Here is a 27,243-nt window from a genome sequence, read left to right on the forward strand (position 1 = left end):
CTCCCTTCCTCTGTTCTCTCGTTCCTTCCTTCCTTCCATTAATTTTCCCTCTCCTTATTTATTCTCTCTCTCTGATGTTGTCTCCTCCTCCCTTCTGTGTCTTTTTCCTTTCTTTTTTTTCTTACGTTTCCTTTGTCGTTCCAAACACGAAGCTTCCTGTCTTTTATGTATATCTCTCTCTCTCTCTCTCTCTCTCTCCAGTTAAGGTAAGGAAAGGTAAAATAAAGTCTTCATCCCATCCCATTTAGATGCATGGCGCCAATTTCTTCCTTACTTTCCTCCTCCTCTTATTCTTCCCTACTCTCCTCCCTCCCTTCATCCTCCTCCTCCTCCTCCCTCATCTTCCTTCAGCCATCTCTCCTCTTCCTCCTGTCCTCTTCCTCCTGTCGGCCTAATCTCTCCTTTCTCTACTTTTTCCTCTCTCTCTCTCTCTTACCTCTCTCTCTCTCTCTCTCTCTCTCTCTCTCTCTCTCTCTCTCTGCAGTCTTACTCTAACTTCATTTCTTCCTTTTCTTTCTCTCGCTAACTTACTATTTTGCTAAACATAAACACACACACACACACACACACACACACACACACACACACACACACACACAGACCCCCCCCCCCTCACACACACACATTAGGTTATCCCATACAAACACTCGCCGGAAAATATCGACATCCAGGTACAACACGGACTTAATATCAGGAAGAAACGCGTACCCTCTCTTTCTTCGCCCCCAAGTTTATCGTTCGGTTCGGGGCTCGTCCTGTTCCCTCGTATGGCCCGCTAAGAATACTCGATTCAATAGGAGCCTCTTATTGAATGCCTCCGTTATGTAACCATGGCGAGGTGGGCGCAGTTCATACGTGATTGTGTGTGCGTGCGTGTATGTGCGTGAGCGTGTGATCGTAGAAGAGGATGAGGTGGTTTGGGTTATCCTCGCGGTTTATAAGGACTCGGGGCCACAGAAAGAGAGGATTGGAACTCCCCAGAAAAGGTTCAAATCCCACGGTGTAAGTTTCCCGGCCCGCATAAGTGGATTCGGAAACATAAACATGAAGCGATTCTGTCTGGCGCTGCAGGTGGTGGCTAAACGTGCGGGGCTAAAAGAGCTGATGAAAAAGAAAGGAGGACAAAGAGGCTGTGGAGGAGGAGGAGGAGGAGGAGGAGGAGGAGGAGGAGGAGGAAGAGGACCATGGGAAGACAGGAGAGGGAGGAGGAGGTGAAGCAGGAAGGAGAGGTGGAGAGAAGTGTGTAAGAGAAGTGTTAGAAAAAGAGGAGGAGGAGGAGGAGACGGAGAATAGGAATAAAAAAGGAGGAGAGAAATAAGAGGAAGCAGGAAGGGGAGTTGGAGAAAAGTGGAGTAGGTGGAGGAGGAGGAGGTCGAGTAGGAAAAAGAGAAGGACAAAAGTAATACACGAAGAAAGAGTAAAAGGAAGGAAGTATGTAAGGGAAAGGGAGGAGGAAGAAGAGGAGGAGGAATAGGACGAAGAGGAGGAAGAGGGCCATAGGTATACATGAGAGGGAGGAGGAGGAGGAGGAGGAGGTGAAGCAGGAAGGGGAGGTGATAAGAAAAGGGATAGGTGAGAAAAAGAGGAAGAAGAGGAGAAGGAAAACAAAATGGTGAAGGAGGAGGACGGCAAAAGGGAAGGGAATGAAGGAAGGGGAGGTGGACTGCGTGTTCCGGAGAGGTGAAAGGAGAGGAGGAAAGAGGAGGAGGAGGAGGAGGAGGAGGAGCAGGTGGATGAGGAGGAGTGACACAGCAAAAGGAGTGAACCTAAGAAATACAGGAAGGGGACGAAAAAGGAGGAAAGCAGGAAGAGAGGCGGAGGGAAGTGTGAAAGGGACGGTTGAGAGCAGGAGTGAAGAGAGAGGAGGAGGAGGAAGAGGAAGAAGAGGAAGGACACATGGATACAGGAGGAGCAGGTAACTGAGGGCTTGTTGGGTTATAACGAGGCTGCGTGCTTTAGTGGCCAAGTCAAGTCTGATCTTTCCTGCTTCCACCACATACACAAGGACGAAAATGAGTAAGAATTCCCATCCTCCTTTTACCGTTTATGTTCCATCGGTTCCCTTTGGCTAGCTGACGTTGATTATCACTGTCGATCAGGATTTAACCCATTAACTACGGATTTCCTACAGTCAGACCTCACCGAGCTACAGGAATGGAACAAAAAGTGGCTGCTAGAATTCAATGAAGAAAAATGTAGACTCCTGCACCTTGGGAGGGCATATCCAGCACACCAATACCACATGGGAAACACTCCACTATCCACCACAGAGGCAGAGAAAGACCTAGGACTGTATGTTACCAGGCTACCAGTGAAGGCAAAATACGTGCCAATCGCAGCGGACGGGTTAAGACTAAGGCCAGTATTCTCACATGCTTTTGCGACTCTCACAACAACAGACAATTCCAGAGGCAACAAAGAAGGTTAATCACACTTGTAAGCCCAAACCTTGTATCACGTTCCTTCTTAAATCAGGTGAGAAGGTAAAGATCTCTGAAGCAATGCGATGTTCTTCTAACGAAATTAAATCAAAAGTGACTTATTTTAGAAAAGACCGTAGCTAGTGAATCCATGATGATGTTATGATGATATATTTAGTGTTGTTTCCCTACGATGAAAACAAACCGATTAAGAAAACAGATCAGATGTTAATGGAAAGTAGTTATGATGAAAAATATGGAGAAGATTTAGAGAGAGAGAGAGAGAGAGAGAGAGAGAGAGAGAGAGAGAGAGAGAGAGAGAGAGAGAGAGAGAGAGAGAGAGAGAGAGAGAGAGAGAGAGAGAGAGAGAGAGAGAGAGAGAGAGAGAGAGAGAGAGAGAGAGAGAGAGAGAGAGAAAGGCAGGACTTACATTTTTACAATTGCTTCACACTTTTCAGGCGGCAACTTCCCACTTATCGCAGCATTCAGCAAGTTCCTTTCACGTCTCTCTCTCTCTCTCTCTCTCTCTCTCTCTCTTACATTTCTTTCTCACTCTGTTCTCCTGCAGCTCTCAACCACCATCACCACCACCATCACCACCACCATCACCACCACCACCACCATCACCACCACCACCATGACAACAACAACTACAACAACAGCATTTTAGCTCTTACATTCCTTCCCTTCGTCCCATAAGTAATTCAAGACACACACACACACACACACACACACACACACACACACACACACACACACACTCCCCCCCACACACACCTGTTAGCTTCCCCTACCGTCCCTCAGTCCTCTACCTCCCCTTCCATCTTTCCCTCACACCTCGCACACCACTTCCGCCTCCTCCTCCTCCTCCTCCTCTAAGACGCGTGACCCAGGTAGGTTAAGGGGCAAGCAGGTGAGGGAAGGTCTTAATTAGAAATATGAGGCGGAGGTAGCCACCCTCTTCCTCTGTCCCTGATTGGGCGGCCTGGAAACATCGGGATTGTAATTAGGAGAGGAGAGGAGAGGAGAGGAGAGGAGAAGAGAGGAGAGGAGAGGAGAGGAGAGGAGAGGAGGGGAGAGGAGAGGAGAGGAGAGGAGGTATAATTAAGAGAAAGGGGAGGAGAGGAGAGGAGAGAAGATAGAACTGATAATTGAGAAATGATACAGAGATAAGAGGAGGATAGAGAGAGGTGAGTTTAAGGAGGGAGGAAAAGGAGAGGAGAGAATGAGTGGAGAGGAGAAAGAACTGATAGAGGAAGGATTGATACATGGGTGGGAGAGAAAGGAAGAAAGGTGAAAGTTTTAGAATGGAGGAAAACGAAAGGAGAAAACGAGAGTGGAAAGAAGACGAAAAGAAGAGAAAAAAAGAGATCTTGGCAATTGAGAAACGACAAATTGAAATGTAAACTTGCTGCTATTGATAAGTTAGTTTGCACACTTTCTGGTCCGCGATTCTTTAAAAGCTTACACGCACACACACACACACACACACACACACACACACACACACACACACACACACACACACACATACACACACGATAAACATGAATATTTTCTAACGTTGCTTCCTTTTTTTCTTTTTTTTTTCACCCCGTCTTGATTAACGTGATATGTAACTATTTTTTTCCTTTTCTTTCTCTTCCGCAATCGCCATCTTTTTTTGTCATTAACCGGAAACTTTCTCTTTTTTTTTTAGAACCAACCCGGTAATTAAAGGGAAAAAAAGTGGCCCAAAGTTTTTTCCTCCAAACTTATTTACTTGGATTTACTTTTTTCCCATTGTTACATAGTTGGGATTAATTTATTTCCGGGAATCTTTCGTGAGTTGAAGGAAAAAAGAAAAGAAAAAAAAAGAAAAAAAAATGTGTATCGGCTCGTCTGTGAAAGTCTGTCTGTGTGTCTGTAACTGTTGGCATGGAGACGATCTGTGTGTGGTAGTGTGCGTGGCTGTGTGTCAGTGCTTGTCGCGGTCTGTCAGTCAGTTTGGAAGTCTATCAATTTCTTTTTAGCCTGCCTGTCTCTTTCCGTGTGCCTGTCTGTCTCTCTCTGTGTCTCCTGTCTGTTTGAGTCTGTCTGAATGTGGTTTTCTGTCTCTTTGGACTAGTCTGTTTATGTCTGTCCTTATCTATCTGTCTGTGTGTGTCTACTTGGAGGTGTTTGTTTGTCTGTGTTCGAGGTTATGTATCTGTACTTGTCTGTCTTTTTCTAAGTTCAAAGTATACATCGACAAAGAAATGGAAGACTACGAAGAATAAATGGACAAACAAATACGTGAAATTAAAAATAAATATGAGGAATACTACCAAAACACGAAAGTTGAAAAAAATATACATCCCCAAAACTCAATTCATCAGGTAATCGAGTGTAACCCAAACAGGTGACCTAGAGAGTAAGAAGGTAGGAAGGTAGATAAGATGAGAAGAAGAAAGAAGGGAAAGAACTGAAAACAAAAACCAAAGGGAAAGAAGGAAATAGAAATGCATAAAGAAAAGAAAAAAAAAGTTAAATAGGTAATCTTATAAACAGGTAAGAGGGTAAGTAGATAAACAGATAGGTTACTGATAAGATAGATAAGTAGATAGGTGGGAAGGTAAGCAGGCAGGCAATAAAGTCACGTTCCAGCGGCTCAGGTAACTCGGGACACAGGTAAGATCGGTCAGCAGGAGGCGCAGGTATAATGATTAACTCCCGGAGGTGTGAGTTACGTCATAATTAGTCAGGCTCCAGGTACGTCCAGCCAGGTGTTCAAAATTAATCCTCTCCCAAGCAACCCAAAGATGCTGAGACGGCCAGAAGTGGAGGAAAGGAGGGAGGGAGGGAGGAGGAGGAGGAGGAGGAGGAGGAGGAGGAGGAGGAGGAGGAGGAGGAAGGACTAGGGGTGGCTGTCGAAGGCTTACCACACAACAGTTATTGGAAAGAAGACTAAGCTGGAAGACCAAAGAACGTTCTCTCTCTCTCTCTCTCTCTCTCTTTCTATCTATCTATCTGTCTATCTCTTACGTGTTAATATATTGGACTTAGAGCAACTATTTTACTCCTTCCAGCAGAGATAAATGGCAGTGAAAATCTACGCACTTTGAGTTCATAATGTCAAGTAACACCTGAGTTCACCTGCTAATGAGATACTATGAACATTTACCTGCTAAAGTGTGAACGTTTACCTGTCTAAGTATGAAAGTTTATCTACTTAAAAGAATGAACGTTTACCTGCATAAGTAGATGAACCCTTAGCTGTCTAGAGATTCACGTGTGTTACTTTATAAATTAAGAACCTTTACCTGTCAAAGAATGAACGTTTACCTGCATAAGTAGATGAACCCTTAGCTGTCTAGAGATTCACGTGTGTTACTTTCTAAATTAAGAACCTTTACCTGTCAAAGAATGAACGTTAATTCGCTAAAGTATAACAAGACGATAGAAATTAACACACTCACTCGTACATTTAGAAATTTACAAACAAGAAGAAACTGAATCAGGCCTCAAAACCAACGCACACACAGACATAATTACTCGTGCGTGGTAACCAGACCAGTTCATTCTCAGGGATAAACACAGTCCCTTCACAGACCGCCCCGGACTAATAGACTCGGGTGACCAATAGAGCTTCCGGGAGACCAATGCAGACCTCGCGAGCTAGATTACACGCGCGACGGTTTATATTGCGAGGCGGCGCGAGCATCCGAGCCCCAATTACGGTGAAGACATGACTCTGCGGCGGCGAGATGCAAGTGGAGAGGGAGGCAGAGAGGTAAGGACGTAGGTAGGTAGGTGGGTAGATAGGTAGGTAAGTAGACAGGTACTTAGTAGGTGAGAAGGGAGATAGGTAGGTGGCTGGATGGCTAGGTAGGTGAGTAGATGGGTTGGTAGGTGGGTTATTAGAAAAGTAGGAACACAATGCTACAAAGTGAGGTTATACAGAACATGTCAAAAAAATGCAAAGGAAAGTGGGATAACTAAGGAAATGAGAATACCATAAGAAACAAAAAAACAATGAATAATGATAAAAAATGAAAGGAAGGAAGGTAGGAGAAACAATGTTGAGATACGATAGATGAAGATGAAGGAAACGGGGAAAAAAAATATAGATCGATAGAAAAAAAAGGAAAAAGATGAGAGTTCAAATAAATACAAAAAACAAAAAAAAAAGAGAAGCTGCGACCATTCAAATCAACCGTTTATATCGACGAAGAAAAAAAACAGGAGAAAACGAAGCATGGAGAGACGAGGACCTAAAGAGAGAGAAGAGAGGACCAAAAAATGACCCACATGATATATAAAATAATCTTGAAAAATACTCAAAGAAAAGAAATATAAACCCAATGAATTCAGAGCGCAGCAAAGGGAAGAAAAAGACGGAATGAAGAGAAATGGCCGAGGAAACGAAAAAAAAAAAAAGAATTAAACAAAGAGAAGCTAACGACTCAGGAAGAAAAGTACACAGAGAAAGACTACACATAAAAGAGAAAGAGAGAGAGAGAGAGAGAGAGAGAGAGAGAGAGAGAGAGAGAGAGAGAGAGAGAGAGAGAGAGAGAGAGAGAGAGAGAGAGAGAGAGAGAGAGAGAGAGAGAGAGAGAGAGAGAGAGAGAGAGAGAGAGAGAGAGAGAGAGAGAGAGAGAGAGAGAGAGAGAGAGAGAGAGAGAGAGAGAGAGAGAGAGAGAGAGAGAGAGAGAGAGAGAGAGAGAGAGAGAGAGAGGGGTACAGACAGACATACACGAACACAAACACGTAAGAGACATATAGACAGACAGACAGACAGACAGAGATTAGACGAGAAGAACAAAACATTAATACTAGTGAGAGGAAGAGGAGCAAGAGGAGGAGGAACACAAAGGAACACAAAGGAAGAACAAACAACAGCAGACATGATGGTCTTTACGAGGCTGTTTGTGACAAGCAACACTAAGTATCTAATCAAAGGTGGAAGATGAAGGACAGCAAAGGTAGGAAAGGAAAAAGAACCATGCAGCATAGGAGGAGGAGGAGGAGGAGGAGGAGGAGGAGGAGGAGAAAGAAGCGACCTGTGAAGTAAGAGTGGAAGCGGAGTAGGTGAGAACGTGGTAGCATGTGTGGGCGGAGGAGGAAGAGGAAGAGGAGGAGGAGGAGGAGGAGGAGGAGGAGGAGGAGGAGGAGGAGGAAAAGGTGGAGGAGATCAGAAGAGTGAGGATGTAGGAGGAAGAGGAGAGAGGGGAGCCTTTGGGTGGAAGAGTCGAGGAGTGGGTGGACTGTGGGCGGGCTTTTGGTGGAGGCGGAAGAAGAGGAGGAGGAGGAGGAGGAAGAAGAGGAGGAGGAGGATATAGCGGTGGTGTTGGGGAAGGGGAGGAGAGTGAGTGGGCGGCTTAAAGCTTACCTCACTATGTATCCCTTCCCCTCCTCCTCCTCCTCCTCCTCCTCCTCCTGGCCAGCTGTGCACTCTCCAGGTCTGACCAAAACACAAGTGGCGCCCTCTGTCCTTACGATCGTCATCCCCAGCTACACATGATGACTAGGCCTGTTCTCTCTCTCTCTCTCTCTCTCTCTCTCTCTCTCTCTCTCATATGTTATTGTGTCTGTGTCAGACCACCTGTATCTCTCTCTTGCTGACCTCCTTTATCTCTCTCTCTCTCTCTCTCTCCATCAGCACCTTCCTTATTCCCTCACTCATCAACCTTCCATCCTCCTCCTCCTCCTCCTCCTCCTCCTCCTCCTCCTCCTCCCCCTCCTCCTCCTCACACCTATATCAGTGAGGTGATCGCGGCCGTCACCACCTTGCTGGCCTTCCTCCAAGATTCCTTTCCTCTTCCTCCTCTTCTTCCTTCCTTTCTTCCTTTCTTTCCTTCCTTTCTTCCTTTCTTCCTTCCCATCATATTTTCCCGACTTTTTTCTACTTCTTGCTCCTTTTTTTGTTTTGCTTTTCACTTTTTCTTCTTGATTCCTTTCTTTCCTTCCTTCCTTCTTTCCTTCCTTCCCAGACTTTTTTCGCGACTATTTTCTACTATTCGGGTCATCTTTTGTTCTCCTTGCCTTCTTTTCCCTTCTTCTTTTATTATTTGTTTTCAATTTCCTGTTTCTTTTTTTTGCGTTTCATCTACTTCATCATATTTTCCTTTCTCTCTTCTATTTCTACATCTGCATATTTTCCCTTCATCTTTCTACTTCCCTTCCTTCTCCTTTTTTTAATGTGTTCTCTCTCATTTTCCTTCTCATTCTTTTCTGTTGATTTTTCTTCTCGTCTTTGTTCTTCATCTCTTCTTTACATTTCTTCTTTCCCTTCTTTATCTCGTCTCCTATTTCTTTGTTTACTTGCAAGTTATTGATTAAAAAAAAACAATTTCAGAAAGTTTTACAGACACGGAAATGCAGTTATGTTTTGTGCGTGTAAAGATGCACACACACACACACACACACACACACACACACACACACACACACACACACACACACACACACACACACACACACACACACTTGCTCTCTAGTATTATTCCAACATTCTTTCTTCCACTCAAACCATTCCATTCCTTCCATCCTTTCTTCCTTCCTTCCATCCTTCCCCAACTATCTCTTCCTTCCTCTCTTTTACACTTCCTTCCTTCTACCTCTCTCTCCCTTTCTTCTCTTTCTCTCTTCCCCTCTCTGTCTCTGTCTCTCTTCTTTTCCACAATCGTTCTCTTCCACTCTCCTTCCTTCTCTATATCTTTCCTTTCCGATATTCCTCTCCGTACCTTCCTCCCTTTCTTCCCTATCTCCCTCCTTTCCCCCATCCATCTCTCCCTTCTACCTTTCTACTATAATTCCCTGCCTTTCTCCTTCCCTCCCTCCCTCAGTCTCTCCTTTCCTCCCTCTTGTGTTACTGTTACGAACTACTGCTCTTGTTTCTCCCCTCCGTAATCTCTCTCTCTCTCTCTTCCTCTTCTATTCTCTCGTACCTTCCTTCCTTCCTATCATCAAATTTTTCACTCCTTATTTATACTCTCTCTCTCTCTCTCTCTCTCTCTCTCTCTCTCTCTCTCTCTCCTTTTATTTCCCTGCCGCCATTAATTCCTTCATTTGTCGTTGCTTTCAGGTGCTGACGGTAGGCGGCGCTTCCCTCGCTTTATATGAAAGGGAAAATTTATGGAAGGAATGTATATATGCGTCTCTCTCTCCCTCCCTCTCCCTCTCCCTCTCTCTCTCTCTCTCTCTCTCTCTCTCTCTCTCTCCCCATTGTACCAGCGTGGAGGAGAGTTTGTGATGAGCGTGGCGAGACGAGAGAACAGGTAAGATTGGAATGCCGGCTGTCAGGTGTGCAACGAGAAGGCTGAGTGGACGAGGAGGAGGAGGAGGAGGAGGAGGAGGAGGGAAGGAAGACTAGGTAAATGAAACGGACAGGAATAAGGAAGAATGAAAGGAAAGGTAGATGGATAGAAGATGAGGGAAGAGGAGAAAGAGGAGGAGGAGAAGGTAGATGAAGCAAGAGGTATAAGGGAGAAGAGAATGTAAGGAAGGTACTGAGGAGAAAGGGAGATGGATAGGGAACGTAGATGAAGTGGAAAGGAATAAAGGAAGATAATGCAGATGAGGAATGAAAGGAATAAGAGAGAAAAGAAGAAGGAGAAGGAGAGGTATGATAAGATAGGAATGACCAACATATAAAAGAAGGGAACAGGAGGGAAAAAGACAAAAGAAAGGAGATAGGGAGAAGAGGGGGATACGATAGAATAGAAAGTAAAAGTTAAAAACGAGGAAAAGAGAATAAAAAAAGAATGATGAGAAAGAAGACTGAAAAAGGGAACAGAAAAGAATAAGAAAAGATAAAAAGACACGAGGTTCATAACGTGAAAAGATAAGAAAAAAAAGAATCAAAAAGAGAAAAATATAAAAAGAGAAAATGAAAAAAATAAAACATGTCGGAAATTTATGAAACGAAGAAAAGAAAGAAAAAGAAAGAAAATAATAGTGAGAAGAATAACACAAATTTGAAATAATGCAAGATAACTAATACGGGGAAAAAGAAGAAGAAGAAGAAGAAAAAGAAGAAGAAGAAGAAGAAGAAGAAGAAGAAGAAGAAGAAGAAGAAGAAGAAGAAGAAGAAGAAGAAGAAGAAGAAGAAAAAGAGGAAGAAAAAAGCAGAAAAGCAACCAAAAGAAGAAAAAAAGAAGAAGGAAAAGAAGAAGAAGGAGAAGAAGAAAGGAACATGAGGTTAGAAGAATGAAAAATGAAGGAGGAAAAAGAGGACGAAGGTAAAAGAGAAAAGAAGTTAAAGAGTAAACAAAGGGGAGGAGAGAGAGAGAGAGAGAGAGAGAGAGAGAGAGAGAGAGAGAGAGAGAGAGAGAGAGAGAGAGAGAGAGAGAGAGAGAGAGAGAGAGAGAGAGAGAGAGAGAGAGAGAGAGAGAGAGAGAGAGAGAGAGAGAGAGAGAGAGAGAGAGAAAGGGGGTGAGAGGAAGGCAGGGACGAGTAAGATGAAGGAGAGTGGGAGAAGTGGAGGAGGCAGTGGAGAAGGAAGGAGAAACGAAGATAGAGGAGAGGAGAGTGGAAGGCAGGTGTGTGGACAAACGGGAAGGAGGAGGAGGAGGAGGAGGAGGAGGAGGAAGAAGTGAAAGAGGAAGAAGTGAAAGAGGAGGAGGAGGAAGAGGAGGAGGAGCCGATCTCAGGGTTTGTGGCAAGGGTCAGTCGCTCATGTGGGTTGGATTAATTTTCCATTTTGCATATTCCCGAGAGAAGCAAACACATTCTCTCTCTCTCTCTCTCACATAGGTTCACTCTAAACCAATATCTGTCTCTACATAGGCGCGAATCCTCCTCCTCCCAAAGCAAGATGTGAATTCTCCCCTGACGAATATTCATAACTCTCTCTCTCTCTCTCTCTCTCTCTCTCTCATGTCTGCCAACGCTTATTACCTGTGCAAGTGTCAGGTATAATTTAATATGATTTGCCGGTACCGCTTCAATCTATTGCGCAATAAGACGAGGAATGAGAGCCAGGCAATGTTTAAGGCTCTGAGCGACGGCGAGGCTGCAGAGAACGACGCTGAAAAGGCCGACTAGACAAGAGACACAGAGAAAGGGACGGCGAGGCTTGCACAGAACACAGCTAAAACGAGCTAGAGGCTGGCACAGAAACGTAGAGGGCTGAGGGACGGTCAAGGTTGCACGGAACGCCGCTGAAAAGGCCGCCTAGAAACTGACATGAGAGACATTGAGGAAGGGACGGCGAGGCTACAGAGAACGCTGCTAGGATATTTGCCTAGACGCTGACATAGAGACAGAGAGAGGTGGAGAATATAGAGTGCTGAAAATGAGGGAAATTGTGGTAGAGGAGGAGGAGGAGGAAGATGAGGAAGTGAAAACGTGGATTAGGAATGAAAACGAAAAGAAAATGCATGACGTTGCTGGATTCTAGTATTAGCAATAGTGTTAGTATTGGGGATTATAAAAAAAATATTAGTAGTATTAGTATTAGTAGAAGTAGAAGAATAAGTAGGAGTAGCAGTAGTAGCAGTTGTAGTAGTAGTAGTAGTAGTAGTAGTAGTATCGACATCTCCGTTATAAAACAAAAAACAGCAAAAACAAAAAAGAGGCAAACTAAGAGTGGGAATAATAAACAGCACAGCGCGGCAGGTGATCGGGCGTAATTAATGAAGCCTCCGTCACAGGTGTTCCAGCAATACCTACGCGGCACTGGTTCACGATTTCTTTTAATTAGCGCACCTGAGCGACGGAGTAACACCTGTTCGGGGCGGAAGAGTTCAGTAAAGTGAAGTAAGGTGACGTTTATGATAGAAAGCGATGTGTAAATTAGTCATACGGAAAGTGACTACAGCCGGGTAAGGTAAATCTGTAATAACCAATCAATCTTTAGTAAATTAGTTTTATGTATTATCCTCGTGTGTGTAATATCCCCATGTGAATAAATCCTATGCGGCAGCTGATTGGTTAAATTCCATACACTTCACGTTTTACTATTTTTTTCTTGGCTTTAAAAAATTAATACACATCAAAGAACAGCAAAGTCCTTCACCCTTTCAAGAGTAGGGTATCAGGACACCTCTCCTTCCGAAACTGACCTCTCTTACGGCCACTCCTCTAAACGCTTTTATTTACAGGAGCAGTGAGTTGCGGGATTTTTTTTCATTATTGTTTCTTTTTTTTTGCCCTTGAGCTGTTTCCTTTGCTGTAAAAAAAATGCATTGCTAATCCGCGGGAGTCCAGATTCCGTTCGGGACTGACGCAGAAACCCCGATATAGTTGATAGACGAACTTCAGCTCCGAGTCCATTCATAATAAGTTTAATTAGTCACGAATGCACCGAATGATCACCTAAATAACCCCATTCATGAAGTCAGTGTCCCGCCACCATCTTTCAAAACGAGACGGAAAGGAAAAAAAATTAAATATTGCGGTTTATCAACATTTAAATTTACATAGACAAAGAAATAAAAGGAGAAGTATGATATCCCAATTTTATCAGATAAGGTTAGATTCACCCTCTTATTAAATATATTGCCCGAAACTAGAGATATAAATTAATATAGATAAAGCATTTCATCACAGCTTCATAATAAAGTTAAATTCATGATTTCAATAAATATTTCGAAATTAAAAATATTAGGCAACATATCGCATCATCATCACTCATTTAAATTCAGAGTCGTGCTAAATACAAACATAGTCCTCCAATTACTGCTCAAAATAATAAGGTAAGTACATAACAAAATCAAAATTAAAGTACCTCAATGGAATTAAACTGAATAGAGTAACTCAGTAATATCCGTAATATGTATTCCCCCGTTTTCTTATGCCACTGAAATTTGCAACTTAACAAAATAATATAAATTCGAGAGATAAGTTCTACGATTCTAAATATTTCCATCAATCCATACCTACTAAATTCACGTAATATATTTCTTTCCTGTTATTTAGACTATTTTTTTCTCTCTTTAAAAATAAATCGTGAGGTGGGTTTAGATTCTAATTATTTGTAGCAATCCATATCAAATTCTTTTCTTTTCTTCCCTGTAATCAATACTCACACTTTCTCTCCTAATCAAAACTAATTCGTGTGGAGATTATACTTTTCCATTATTTGTTTCAGTCTTTCTTGTTATTAATATTCGCAGTTTTTATCTTATCTTTAAAACTAATAGTAATTCATGGTGCCTTTATGATTAAAATATTTGTGTCAGTCTATGCTCACATGCTTTTTCTTCTTCCCTCCTACTTAAATTCGCACTTTTTATCTTATCTCCGTAGAAAAATCATAGTCCGGGAGGAGATTTTACGATCCCGTTCTTTGCATCCTTCCACGAGTCTCCTCCGCCCCTCGTGACGCCCCTCAGCCCCTCACTCGGCCTGCCCGTGACCAGCAACTCTTACTTCACACTAATTAAAACAAACAAATGCCAAAGTTTTCCTCTCTCTCTCTCTCTCATTTATGTTTTTTATTATTATATATCATAGTATTATATTCCATTATCACTCAAGCTCAACCTTTACAGCTTTTAGCACTTATATCCTTATGAAGCTTGATTATATTGTATTTTATTGTTTTATTTTGTTGTATAACTCAGGCTTTCCATGAAATGAGTTTATGTTATTGTTTATCTAATGACTTTAAGGCTTCTGTTTTCATTTTCAATTTAAATTATCTTTCTACTTATTATTATTATCAGTTACATTTATATACTTTTGATGAAGACTAATCATTGTAAGATGGAATATAAATGTTTGACTTTGATTCTCTTTTCCCCCCTTTCCTATTATTCCTTAATCTCTCTGTCTCCCTAAACCTTCTGCCTCCCTTATCCTCGTTGCTACCTCCTCCTCCTCCTCTCCTGCCTCACCTTTCCTTTTTATTGCACATTTATCTCTTTCTCTATAGCGATCTATCTATCCCTATCTATCTATCTTTCTATCTATCTCTCGCCGCCGCTGGTGCTGCTTTTTCCTGCCAATTAACCTGCCCTCCGCAACTCCCGTATCCTAGTTCACCTGAGGCTCTGCAAGGACAGGGAGGCGACAGGTGCGATGGACAGGTGGGAGGGGACAAGGGGACAGGTAAGATGTAGGTAACCAATCACGGTCCGCTACAGAGAGAGAGAGAGAGAGAGAGAGAGAGAGAGAGAGAGAGAGAGAGAGAGAGAGAGAGAGAGAGAGAGAGAGAGAGAGAGAGAGAGAGAGAGAGAGAGAGAGAGAGAGAGAGAGATAGTGGAAGGGAGATAAGAGGTAATAAACAAGAGGAAGAGGATGAGTCCAAAAAACTGGCGGTGACACTGAAGAGGAGGGAGGAAGAGGAAGAGGAGGGGGAGGAGGGAGGGAAGAAGAGGAGGATGGAGAAAATGGGATGGGTAGCGATTGCACTGGAAGAAGAGGGGGAGGAGGTTGAAGAGGAGGAAGGAGGAGAAGGAAGAGGGGGATGAAGAGTGCGAGACGAGATCAAGAAAATGCAAAAAGTAAAGAGGAGAAAAAGAGGAAAAGAAGAGGCGGAGAACTTAACAAGAGGAAAAGGAAGAGGAAAAAGGATATGAAAAGAGAAAAAGAGTAGGAAAAAGTAAATTTGAGAGAGGGTGTAAAGGAATGGAATATAAAATGTGGCTGAGAAAGAGGAAAAAAAGAGGAAAAAGAGGAAGGTAAGAGTAAAAAAAGGAAGAACTGAGATAAAGAGAGCTAAGCAAGAGGAAGAGGAGAAAGGACATAAAAAGAGAGCGGAAAAGATTAGGAAAAAGTAATTGTGAAAGAGTACAAAGAGGAACATAATACGACAATAAGCTGAAAAAAAGATAAAAGAGGAAAAGAAGAGGAAAGGAAGAGTAACAAGAGGAGGAAGAGGAGCAACCTAGTAGAGGGAAACGAACACGTCCAGGATAAAATTAATGGCCGTGAAAAATATCCCGCCATGGAAAGTAAGAAAAATACCTCCATCACCTTCTCTCTCTCCCTCCCTCCTTTCCTTCCTACCTCTCTCCCTCCCTCCTCATCATCACCCTTCATTCTCTCACTCTTGGTCACCCTTCTCTCTTCCTCTCATTACCCATCACTTTTCTCTCTCTCTCCCTCCCTCCCTTCTTCCCTCCCTCTCTCCCTCTTTATAATCACCCTTCACTCTCTCACTTTTGGTCACCCTTCTCTCTTTCTCTCTTCCTGTCTCTCATCGCCCATCACTTTTCTCCCTCTCTCTCTCTCTCTCTCTCTCCCCCTCCCTTCCATTTTCATCACCATTCTCTTCCCCTTTATCTTTTTCCCCTTTCCTCTTCTCTCCCCCTCTCTTCTTTCCTCCCTTCACCCCCATTGCTTCAATCAACACCATCAACCATTGTATCTCCCATTCCCTTTATCTCTCTCTTCGTCACCACCACCATCATCACCACCACTTGCTTGACGTTCAATACCATTCCCTCACTACCCTTACAGACAATCCATCATTATTTCAAGTACCATCACCACATTCCCTCATCTACTCCCCTCCATCATCGGTCTTTCAATACCACCGTAGCCACCACCATCACCTCCATCACTAATACTTCTCTTCCCCATCACCACACCTCCATTTCCCAACCTTTTCCCCTCCTCCTCCTCCTCCTCCTTAGCGAGCACATCACCACTCATCACCAGTTCGTCAATACGGCTTTGAAACTTAAAATTCCACGAGGCTTAGCACTCTCTTACCCCGGCCTGGAACTACTACGCGGGGAGAAGCACCAAGGTACGCTGGAGGTCGAAAATCCAGCTCTCTAGTCCTGTCTGCTGACCCTTCCTACCTGTGGGGGAGAGAGAGAGAGGCACGTTATAATTGAGGGAAGATTTAAGAGGATGGCAATGCTAGATATTATTCAATGGTGGTGGTGGTGGTGGTGGTGATGGTGGTGGTGGTGGTGATGAGGGAGGTTGTGGTGGAGGTGGTGGTAAGGTTGGTGATGGTTGTGGTGATTATGAAAAGCAATACTGATGGTAATAATAATAATAATAATAATAATAATAATAATAATAATAATAATAATAATAATAATAATAATAATAATTGTAGTAACAGTAATGATGGTAATGATGATAAACATGTCAATAAAGGTAATATATTATAATGGCCCCGGCAATAGAGATAAAAATCATGTCATTAATAGTTCTGACAGGAGCGGCAGATAATAGTAATAGTAATAATAATAATAATAATAATAATAATAATAATGATAATGATAATAATAATAATAATAATAGTAATAATAATAATAATAATAATAATAATGATAATAAGAGAGAGAGAGAGAGAGAGAGAGAGAGAGAGAGAGAGAGAGAGAGAGAGAGAGAGAGAGAGAGAGAGAGAGAGAGAGAGAGAGAGAGAGAGAGAGAGAGAGAGAGAGAGAGAGAGAGAGAGAGAGAGAGAGAGAGAGAGAGAGAGAGAGAGAGAGAGAGAGAGAGAGAGAGAGAGAGAGAGAGAGAGAGAGAGAGAGAGAGAGAGAGAGAAAAAGCGAAAGAAAATAAAGGAAAAATCTCTTGGAAGCATCACACAATGGAAAATGCAGAGCCAAGACAAAACAAAAAGGAGACATAAAAACGGTAAAAAAATAGTTGGAGATAAGAATGGAGGAGCAAGGTGGTCAGGAAGAAGAGAGGGACAAGAGGAGGAGGGAAGAAAGAGGAGCTACAGGAGAGGAAAAAAGAGGAAAGGAAAAAGAGGAAAATAAAGGGGAAAAAGAAGGAGGAGCGAGGGGAGGAAAAAGTAGAGAGGGAGGGTAGTTAGGGGAGAGAGGAGGAAAGAGGAGAGAGAAGGGATGATAAAGAAAACAAGGGGAGGAAAAAAGAGAAGCAAAAGAGGAGAAGGAGGAGGAGTAAAAAGAGAGGAAAAAGGAGGAAAGGGAGGAAAAAATGAAAGGGGAGAAAAAAAGGGGAGCAAACGGGGAAGAAGAGGAGGAGGAGGAGGAGGAGTAGGGGGGCAAGGGAAAGGGAAACGGAGAAACAAAAGTGGAGGGAAAAAAAGGAAGAAGAGGGAAGGGAAAAAAAGGAAGAAGAGGGAAGGGAAAAAAAAGAAAAACACGAGTGGACGAAAAAAAAGAGAATCAAGGAAAGGAAAAGAAAACCAAAAGACGAGAAGAAAAAAGAAGGAGGAGCAGCGTGAGAGGGGAAAAAAAGGAAAAGGAGAAACAAGAGAGGAGGAAAAAGGAGGAGAGAGAGAGGTGGTGATGGCGGAGAGAGAAGTGATGGCTAGTGGAAGTTTTTGCATATATTGTCCCTGAGGCGAGAGGGAAGTTTCCTGAAGGATTAATTTTCCTCCCGGGGCTGAAGGAGTGGGGTCAGGAAGGGGAGGAAGGGAGGGAGGGAGGGAGAGAGAGGAGGGAGGGAAGGTGAAGGGAGCGGTAAGGAAAGAGAGGAGAAGGAAGGGGAGAGGCGTCAGGAAGGGAGAGGAGGGGAAGGGAGGGTGATGGGAGAGGAGAGGAAAGGGGAGAGGAAGAGAGAGGAGGGAGGGAGGGAGGGAGAGAGAGGGGGGGGGAAGGAAAGTGAGAAGAAGGAAGGGGAGAGGGGCCAGAAAGGAAGAGGAAGGGAAGGGAGGGTGAAGGGAGATGAGAGGGAAGGGGAGAAGAAGAGAGAGGAGGGGAAGGGAAGGCAAAGGGAGAGGAGTGGGGAGAAGGGGAGAGAGGAAAGCAAGGAAAGGGGAGAGGAGTCTGGTAGAGAGAAAGGGAGGGGAGATGGAAGAGAGGAAAGAGAAGGTGAAGGAAGAGGTGAGGGGAGAGGGGGAGAAGAGGAGTGGGGAGAAGGGGAGAGGGTCGTCATATCTCCGCCCCGCTAATGGTCACGAGGTATGGGAAGTGTTGTGTTGTGGGAGGAAATTTTCACAGCTGGAAGAGAGTAATTTGTTGCTACGGTATATTCTGAGCAGGTTTATATGTGTTCTCCTCTCTTCCTTCTTCCCTCCCCTTTTGATCCTCCTCCTCCTCCTCCTCCTTCTCCTCCTCCCATTTTGCTTCTCATTTTTCCTCCCATTTTTCTCCGTTTTTTCCTCCCCTTGTTCTCTTTTTCATCCCTTCTCTCTCTTCTTTTAACTCACTCCCCTCCCTTCTCCTTTTTCCTTCTTTCCTCTTCCCTCCTCCTTCCTCATCTTCTTCTCCCTCTCTTTCTCCCTTCTTCTCTACTTCCCTTTTGCTTCTCATTTTTCCTCCCCTCTTTCTCCCTTTTTTCCTCCCCTTCTGTCTCCTCTTTCCTCCTCTCTCTCTTCTTTCAACTCCCTCCCTCCCTCTCTTTTTTTCCTCCCCTCCCTTCTCCTTTTTCCTTCTTTCTTCTTCCCTCCTCATTCCTCATCTTCCTCTCCCTCCCTTTCTCTCTTCTTCTTTACTTCTTCTTGTTCCTTCCTTCGTTGCGTCCCCTCCTCCTTCCTTCTCCCCCTCTCCGTTTTGCTTTTTCTCTTACCCAAGTTTTTTTTTTCTATTTTTTTCGTCACCTGTCTCTTCCCCTCTCCCATCACCTCTATTTCCTCTCCTTCATCTTTTTGCTCTCTCCTCTTTTTTACATCTTTCCCCTTCTATTTTACTTTTATTTCTCCATTTTTTCTTTTTTTTTCGTCGTCTGTCTTTCCACCTCTTCCATTATCTCTGTTTCCTTCTTCCTCTTCCTCCTCCCACACACTCTCTTTACTAACTCTCCTCTCCTTTATTCCCCTCTTCATTTTGCTCCTGCGTCTCCCCAGTCTCATTTTTTTTCTCTCTCCTGCTTCTTTTTTCCTCACTACCATTTTTTTTTCTTTTCGTCTTCCTTACTTGTCTTTATTTTTCCTCCTTTTCTCCTCCTTCTTCGTTACCCTTTTCTTTCTTCTTCCTTATTTCATTCATTCATTCCTCTTCCATTCTCTCTCCCTTTCTTCATTCTTCTTATTTATTTTCATTCCTTTTCTCTCAATTCTTTTCACTATTCCTTTCTTCCATTCTTTCCTTTCCTCCCTCAGTTTCTCTCCATTCCTTTCCTTTCTTACTCTTTCTTACGCTCTTCATTAATATATATATTTCTACTTTCTTCCCATTTTCCTCTTTATTTTCCTTACTATTTTCTTTTGATTTATTTTTCTCCCTTTTCCTTTCCTTTTCTTTCGCTCCTCATTATTGCTTTTTTTTTACCTACAAGTGTTTTTCTTTCATCTCATTCCTTTTCTTCCTTTCCCGTCCTTCCTTCCCACTCTTTCCTTCCTCTCCCTCTCTCTCCCCCTTTCTTCCTTCCCTCCCTCACTTTTCCTTTCCCTTTCTCTCGTTCCTAATATTTTTTTTTTCATTACCTTTTTTTTCTTTCGCCTCATCCCTTTTCCTCCTTTCCTCTCCTTCTTTCCAACTCTTTCCTGCCGCTCCCTCCCCTCCTCCCTTCTCCTTTCCTTTCCTTTCGCTCCTCATTTTTTTCATTTCATTACCTACTCTTTTTCTTTGTTTCATATCTTTCCTTCCTTTCCTGTCTCTCCTCCCCACTCTTTCCCTCCTCTCCCCCCCCTCTTCCCTTCTCCTTTCCTTTCCTTTCGCTCCTCATTTTTTTCATTTCATTACCTATTCTTTTTCTTTCGTTTCCTGCCTTTCCTCCCCACTCTTTCCTTCCTCTCCCTCTCTCTCCCCCTTCTACTCTCCCCTCCCTCCCTCGAGACAAGGCTGGAATCTGTGTGACGGTAATTCTCCAAGTTTATTTTTCTTAATTTCTTTCTCGCCCAACAAACTTTTGATTCTCGTCTTCGCTGGATGTGGTTATAATGTTCCTCGGGCCTTGTTTTACTCCGGCTTTTATCGCCTCTATCTACGGGGCTTTCTTTATGGTCTAACTTACTTATTCTTCACTTTGAGGTTCTGTGTTTGGTTGAGTAATGTTGTCTGAATGGATGTAGTTGTGATGGTCCTCGGGCATCGTTTAACTCCTGCTTTTTGTCGTCTTTATCAACGTTTTTTTCTTAATGGTCTAACTTACTTATTCTTCACTTTGAGGTTCTTTGTTTGGTTGAGTAATGTCTAAGTCTGTGGATGTGGTTATGATGCTCCTCGGGCATCGTTTAACTCCCGCTTTTTGTCGTCTTTATCAACGTTTTTTCTTTTTCTTTATGGTACAACTTATTCCTCCTATCATGGTTGTGTTTTTGGTGGAGTAATGTTCGTCGATGTGTTGTTTGTCATAACCTTGTCTCTGGATGCGTTTCTGATGTTCCTCTTGCCTCTGTTTCTCTTCCTTTTATCGCCTTTAGCTATGTTTGTGTTCTTTATCGTTTTACTTTTTCTTCCTTTCGTTATGATTGTTTTTTATTGTGGTGGAGTTATGGAGTCTATGTATTGTTTGTCATAATTTTCTACTCTTTGTTTTTCGGTAATCAATTTTCTAATCTGGTTTAATTTTGACGACCATTTTTTTCATTTGGTTTATTTTCTCTGTCTTCGTGTTGTTTTGAAGTTACATCGTCAATATATTTCTTGTCTTAAATATATTCTTTGGGGGGACAAGCTTTTTTTTCTTTATCTGTTTTATTTTCTCTGTTTTATTGTTGTCTTTGTGGAGTTATTTCGTCTGTATATTCCTCTAAATAACGTTCTACTATTTTTCATTATCTTGTTTTTCAATGTATGTATTTATCGTACACTTGTTTTATTTAATGTATGTATTTTTCATTACTAAGTATTTTAAGAAACTTTGTAGTATTTAAAAAGTGCTGCTTACGTATTTATCACCTTCCTGTAGTTTGTTTTATCTTCAAGTCAAAAAATTTATTAATATGTTTCTTTCCTTAACTATTTTTTTTAATGCATAAATCTTTCTTCCCTATTAAATAATCTGAGAAAGTTTGTGGTGTTAAAAAAACTGCTCCTTACGTATGATCCCCCTGTAAATATTTTTCTTTTATCTTCAAGTCGAGGAATTTATAAATATAGTTCTTAATAGCTCGACATTCTTCCGCGGCAAACTTTTCAACTTATTTCCGGCTCAGGTAATGGAGCAAGACGGGTCACAAACAGATTTTTGCTCAACTTTCTCGAGGCAAAGAATCTGTTTAATTAACAATGCCGCATTTTCCTTTTATTTTTAATCATAAACTTTTAAGCCTTCTTGCAGGAAAAAATGGGAAGTAAATGTAGACAATAAGAGAACAAGGTAAAGTTATCAGGTATATTCACACAGAGACGATCAAGGCTGTTAACTGGCTGATTGAAAATAGGGTTTAATTCTTTTCCCTGATACGTCACTCATAAATGCTTCAAACACATTTTTCCTTATCCTTCAAACACAAATTTCTTCCCCTTATATTTCAAACACAAATTTCCTTCGCTTATACACCAAACGAATATTTCTTTCCCTTATACTTTAAACACACAAGTTAAATTACATTGAAAGCCTCGGTGGATCCAATTAACTTAGCAACGCATATAAACACTGATTAGACAATAACATTAAAACAAGTATGAAAAAAAGGAAAAAGGAAAGAAAAAACGTACTCTGAAATACACACGAAATGGAGTGCTTTTCTTTATTTTGAGAGCAAAAATAAGCTGTCTTTCCTCTCCCTCACGCGCCCTATTTCATTTCCCATGTCCTCTCCTTCACTCCCTCCCTCCCTTGCTCCCTTCTTTCACACTGTCATACTCCAAGCCCTCCCTCCCTCCCTCCCTGGTCCTCCCTTACTTCTTTCCATACCCTTAGCTCCCTCCCCTCCTCAGCTCCCTTCCTCCCTTTATTATTGTATTACACTCCCACCCATACCATCTCTCCCTCCCTCCCTCCCTCCCTTCTCCCTCCTTGAGTAACTCTCTCTCTCTCTCTCTCTCTCTCTCTCTCTCTCTCACATCACACACACACACACACACACACACACACACACTCTCTCTCTCTCTCTCTCTCTCTCTCTCTCTCTCTCTCTCTCTCTTTCCCAGAAGGTAGTTACAGACTTTCCATTTTCACGTTGTCGCAGAAAAAAAGTTTGATGTGGGTTATCTTCCGGGGAAACTTTTATTTTTTTCGCTTTTTTTTTTCGGTAAAGATTCTGTGTTTCATGGTCTTTCTTTGTCCTTATTTTTTTCTATTTTTATTAATGCTGTCATCTATGGTTAAGGTTTGTATTGTTATTATACGTATTACATTTGCTTCAGTTACTACTACTACTACTACTACAACTACTACTACTACTACGTGTGTGTGTGTGTGTGTGTGTGTGTGTGTGTGTGTGTGTGTGTGTGTGTGTGTGTGTGTGTGTGTGTGTGTGTGTGTGTGTGTGTGTTTTCTGGCTCACGATTTTGTAGCTTTATCAAAATTTCATTCAGAGGGAGGGTACTATTTTTTTTTTGTGTGTATATTTATAGTTTTTAATTTTATATTCTGAACACACACACACACACACACACACACACACACACACACACACACACACACACACACACACACACACACACACACACACACACACACAGATACTTTCCTTCTCTCTCTCTCTCTCTCTCTCTCTCTCTCTCTCTCTCTCTCTCTCTCTCTCTCTCTCTCTCTCTCTCTCCTCCTCTCTTCCCTTCCTCCTTCCTTCCTTCTTCCCTTCCCTTCTTTTCTTCTTGACCTTCCCCTCCCCCCCTCTAGTGAGCTCAGATTCAATTATATGGTCTATTACTCTTTCAATTCTCCTCTTTTATCCTGTATTTTTCTCCTTCCTTCCTTTTCCTTATCATCTATTTATCTTTTTTTCGCCAGTGTTTCTTTTTATCCTTCTCTTCAACCTTCCTTTTCTTGTCCTCCCTCTACTCCTCCTCCTACTTTCCTTCATCCTCTTTTTCTGCCTATTCCTCCTCTTCCTCCTTCTCCTTGTCCTCGTCTTCCTCTTCTTCCTCTTTTTTCTTCTTCCCCTCGTCCTTTCAATCATTCTATCACTATAATTCTCTTTTATTTTTCCTTCACATTTTCTTTCTCCTCCAATCTTTTCTTCTTTTCTTTCCATTTCCTTCTCCTTTTTCTTTCCCTTCGTCTTTCCTCTCCTTTAACTCGCATCAAAGAAAGTCTTTCTCTTTTTTTCACATCCAGGTTGTCAAAACTCTCTCTCTCTCTCTCTCTCTCTCTCTCTCTCTCTCTCTCTCTCTCTCTCTCTCTCTCTCTCTCTCTCTCTTTCTTCCCTCCTCTTCCTCCTTTTCCTCCTCCTATCCCTTCCCTCCTATCCTCCTTCCTCCTTCCCTCCCTGTCTTTCCTCCAAGTCAACGCTTAGCACCACTCAACCGAACATTATCCGGCTATTTTCCGGACTAGCGAAGGGGTGAGGGAGGGAGGAGGGGAGGGAAGAAGGGAAAGGGAGGGAGGGAGGGAGGGAAAGGGAGGGAGAGAGGAAAAGGAAGGAAGTGTTGAAAAAGAGATGGTGTGTGATGAGAGAGAGAGAGAGAGAGAGAGAGAGAGAGAGAGAGAGAGAGAGAGAGAGAGAGAGAGAGAGAGAGAGAGAGAGAGAGAGAGAGAGAGAGAGAGAGAGAGAGAGAGAGAGAGAGAGGAGAAAGAGATAGTTACAGGCAAAGAGACAGACAGACAGACAGACACAGACAGACAGATAAAGATACAAAAAGGCAGACAGACAGAAACACAGAGATAGAGAAACAATAAACATTAAACACACACACACACACACACACACACACACACACACACACACACACACACACACAAGCAGCCCCCTCCACACCCACAAGCGACCCACCTCCTCCCCCTTGCTTCCTGCCCCACAAGCAACCCTCCCACACTTCCCCCCCTTCTCCCCCCCTCCACATGATACTGCAGTTGAAAAAAATCATTGAAATTATATTATAACAGAGGCGGGTCGGTATGGAGAGCGGAACTGTGCATAAAATGTTCATAATATTGCTTCATTTGCATTCGTGAGATTATTCTGTAGAAGGGGAGGAGAGGGGGAGGGATAGAAGGGGATGAGAGGAGGAAGGAGGGGTGGTAGTTAAGAGAGAATGGGAGAGTTAGGGAGAGAATGTAGAGAAAGAGAGAGAGAGTAAGGGCGAAAGGGAAAGGATGGGAAGAGAGAAATAAGGGAAAGTAGATTGTTCTGAAAATGGAATGGTTAGGACGAAGAAAGAAAGAGAAAGGAATGGAAAGAAAGGGAGAAAGGACGAAGAGTGGAATTAGAGAACAAAGGGATGAAAGGTAGGTCAAGGAAGGGAATGGAAGCAAAACAAGAGATGAAAGATGGAATGAGAGAAAACAGGCGGGTGAAAGAAATATAAAGAAAGGGAATGGAAAAATACGAGAGAAGGATGGAATGGAAGACAAAAGGAATGAAAGAAAGGTCAACGAATGGAAACAAAGCAAGGACTGAATGAAGGATAAAAGGGAATAGAAATAAAACAAGGGATGCAGGATGGGATGAAAGGACGAAGGGATAAAACAAAGGGAAAAAAGGGAATGGACGCGAAACAAGAGATGAGGGAAGGAATAAGAAAACAAAAGAAGGGAGACGAAAGGAACCAAAAAACTGATGCAGGATGGAATGAAAAAGAAAAGGGTATGAGAGGAAGATCAAGTAAGGGAATGACAACAAAAAAAGATGAGGAAACAAAGGAATAGAAAACAAATGATAACGAAACAAGAGAAAAAGGAAGTAACGAAAGCCCAAACGAATGAAAGGAAAGGGCAAGAAATGGAGTCGAAACAAAGGATGAGGGATGGAATGAGATAACAAAGGGATCGGAACCCAAATGGAGGAATGTTTACAGATCGTGTGTGGAATGTGTTAGCGATGTTTGCGCCGTAAATAACAACAACACACGACTTCTAAGAGGAATGAACCCGTTGGTAAGCCTGAAAAAGTAGACGATACCAGATTAAGAGAAAGAGGAAGAGGAGGAATGAGGAGGAAAGGAGAAAGAAAGGGGACTGAAGAGACAAAAGAGGAGAAAAAAATGAAAGGAGAAGAGTAGGAGAGGGAAGAGGAGAGGTACGATAAAAAAAAGGAAAAGAGGAACAAGAAGAAAAGAACTGGAGAAGGAAGAGAAGGAGAGGGAAGAGAGAGGCGGATGAGGAGTAGCAAAGGGAGGGAGAGAGTTAAGAGAGAGGGAGATGAAAGCAAACACAAGGGCAATAGAGATAAAAGAAAAAAACAGGAGGAGGGAAGGGGAGGCAAAGGAGAGGAATGGAAGGGAGAGGAAAGGAAAGGCAAGAGAAGGGAAGGGAAAGGAAGGAATGGGAGGGAGAGGAAGGAGAAAGAAAGGAAAGAGAGGAAAAGGAAGGGAAGGGAGAGAAAGGGAAAGGAAGGGAAAGGAAAAGGGGGAAAGAGCTAGAAAAGGGAGAATAAGAAAGGGAGGATAAAGTGAAAAGGGAGGGAGATGCGAGGAAAACGAGGAGATGAAAAAACGAAGAGGAAAAGTAGAAATGAGAAAAAAGAAAAAGATGAACATGAGATAGAGAACGAAATAAAAAAAGAAGAAGGAACAGAAAACAGTGGCTGAAGACAAGGAAAGAGAGGGGAAGAAGAAAAAGAAGAAGAAATGAAGAGAAAAGAAACAGAAGGGCTTAAAAACAGGGGAGAAAAGAAGAGCAAAGGATTAAAATGAAAACTAGAATATAAAAAAAAAAACATGACGTAAAATTGAGTGAGGACGAGGAGGAGGAGGAGGAGGAAAAGAAGCAAGCGTTAGGGTGCGAGAGAAAAGGGAAATAGAGAGAGAGGAGAGAGAGAGAGAGAGGAGAGTGGGGAGAGAGAGGAGGGAGAGGAGACAAGAGGGGAGAGGGTAGCATTTTCCCCTCACCAGTTTGGGCAATTTCAATCCAAGCGTCTCTGTTGACATTCCCTGACGACTATGATGGCCGAGGAAAGGGGAAGGAAAGGGAAGGAAGGGGAAGGGAAGGAAGGGTAAGGAAGAGGAAGGAAGAGGAAGGAAAGGAAAGGAAGGGGAAGGAAGGGGAAGGAAGAGGAAGTAAAGGGAAGAAAGGAGGATTGAAGGGGGAGGGAGGGTAAGGAAGGGTAAGGAAGACGGAGGGAGGGGAAGGAAGGGGAAGGAAGGAGAAGGAAGGGGAAGGAAAAGGAAGGATAGAAGGAAGACAGGCAAGGAGGGACAGTGGAGGAAGGGGAGGTATAATTAGAATGAAGAATGGAGGGTTGTATACATATGGGGAGAGAGAGGATAATAAGAAAAACAAAGGAATATGAGGCAAAAGCTTACATTTTTTTGCAATTTCTCTTTGTACACACACACACACGCACACACACACACACACACACACGCACACACACACACACATCTTCTAATTTGCAGGTCGTGACAAAAGAAGGAATAAACAGAGAAAGAACAGCAAAAAAAAAAAAAAAAGGAAAGTTACCCTCTTCTTGGTGATGGATGATGACGAGGAGGAGGAGGAAGCGCAGAAGGAGGAGAAGGAGGAGGAGGAGGAGGAGGAAGAAGAATAAGAAGTACAGAAGGAATGTTTAAGAGGAAATTGCACGTTACTGAAAACTGCAATACATGAATAAGTTACCGAATTCCTCCTCCTCCTCCTCCTCCTCCTCCTCTTCCTCCTCCTCCTCCTCCTCCTCCTGCTACAACTGCCACTGTTATTACCACTGCTATAACGGCTACCACTTCCCACTCCCTCCCCCTCCCCTCCCCCTCCCACACCCTTTCACTACCACCAACATACTATCCCATCCCTTTCCAACCTTTCCCTTCCGCTCCCTTCCCTTTCATTCCTCTTCCTTTCCCTTCTCTACCTTCTTCTTCTCATTCATTCCTATCCCTCCTTTAATCTCTCGTTCTCTTTCCTACCCTAACCTTTCCTTCCTCTTCCGTTCTTTTCTCTCCCTTCTCCTTCTCATTCATTCCTATCCCTCCTTTTATCTCTCGCCCTCTTTCCTACCCTTTCCTTTCCTTCCTCTTCCTTTCCCTTCTCTCCCCTCTCCTTCTCATCCATT

The sequence above is a fragment of the Eriocheir sinensis genome, chromosome 48, assembly GCF_024679095.1.
Source record: "Eriocheir sinensis breed Jianghai 21 chromosome 48, ASM2467909v1, whole genome shotgun sequence".
In the NCBI taxonomy this organism is placed as follows: Eukaryota; Metazoa; Arthropoda; class Malacostraca; order Decapoda; family Varunidae; genus Eriocheir; species Eriocheir sinensis.